The sequence below is a fragment of the Suricata suricatta genome, chromosome X, assembly GCF_006229205.1.
Source record: "Suricata suricatta isolate VVHF042 chromosome X, meerkat_22Aug2017_6uvM2_HiC, whole genome shotgun sequence".
Lineage (NCBI taxonomy): Eukaryota > Metazoa > Chordata > Mammalia > Carnivora > Herpestidae > Suricata > Suricata suricatta.
The window spans coordinates 29267791-29268803 of record NC_043717.1 but is presented as its reverse complement, the minus strand read 5'-3'; the positions used below and the strand labels follow the sequence as shown (position 1 = coordinate 29268803).

Genomic DNA, 1013 nt, shown 5'->3' with positions numbered 1-1013 from the left:
TCAGAGAACTCAGAGAAATCCATTTACTCAACAGATTATCAATTTATTACAAAGGATATTAAAGGATACAAATCGACAGCCAGATAAAGAAATGGGTGAAGTCCTGGATGAAGGGAATTCTGTTCTTGTGGAGTTTGGGACTCAGCAGAGTGGCACTGGGAAGCATTCTGGTTCCCTAATCTGGAAACTCCAAACACTGTCCTTTCGGGTTTTTACATGCTTGATTAAATAGTTGGTCGCTGGTGATGATTCTACCTCAAGCCCATCTCCCCTCGCCTGAGGTCAAGGAAGTGGCACTGAACCCTGTATTTATGGTTGGAGCCACCAGCCCCCATATTTAGGTGCTTTCTGAAAGTCCCCTCACTAACATAAAGCCAGGTGTGGGAGAAAGGGGCTTCTTATGAATAACAAGACACCCATTTCATCTTCATGGCTCTGAAGCATTTTCAGAAAGTGAAGACAGGAGAGAGCTGGACGTCCGGCTTATGAGCGGGCACCTTCGCTTCGTGTACAACGACCAAAGAGCGATTTAAAAATGGGTGATGTTGAGAAGGGCAAGAAGATTTTTGTTCAGAAGTGTGCCCAGTGCCATACCGAGGAAAAGGGAGGCAAGCACAGGACTGGGCCGAATCTCCATGGTTTATCTGGGCGAAAGACGGGTCAGGCCCCTGGATTTACTTACACGGATGCCAACAAAAACAAAGGCATCACCCGGGGAGAGGAGACACTGATGGAGTATTTGGAGAATCCCAAGAAGTACATCCCTGGAACAAAAATGACCTTCGCTGGCATGAAGAAGGCAGGGGAAAGAGCAGACTGGATAGCTTATCTCAAAAAAGCTACTACGGAGTAATAGTTGGCTTTTGCCTTATTTATTACAAAACAAAAATGTCTCATGACTTTTTTTATGTGTACCATATTTAAATTGATCTCATACACCAGAATTCAGATCACGAATGGCTGACTGAATATTTCTTTTGGACGGTTCTGATTTAAATAAGATTGGGCTTGTG

At 44.2% G+C, this 1013-nt stretch overlaps 1 pseudogene; it reads left to right on the top strand.

Annotated features, from left to right (window-relative positions):
- Positions 1–528: 528 nt before the first annotated feature.
- On the top strand, positions 529–953 carry LOC115283814 (annotated as a pseudogene).
- Positions 954–1013: the final 60 nt, after the last annotated feature.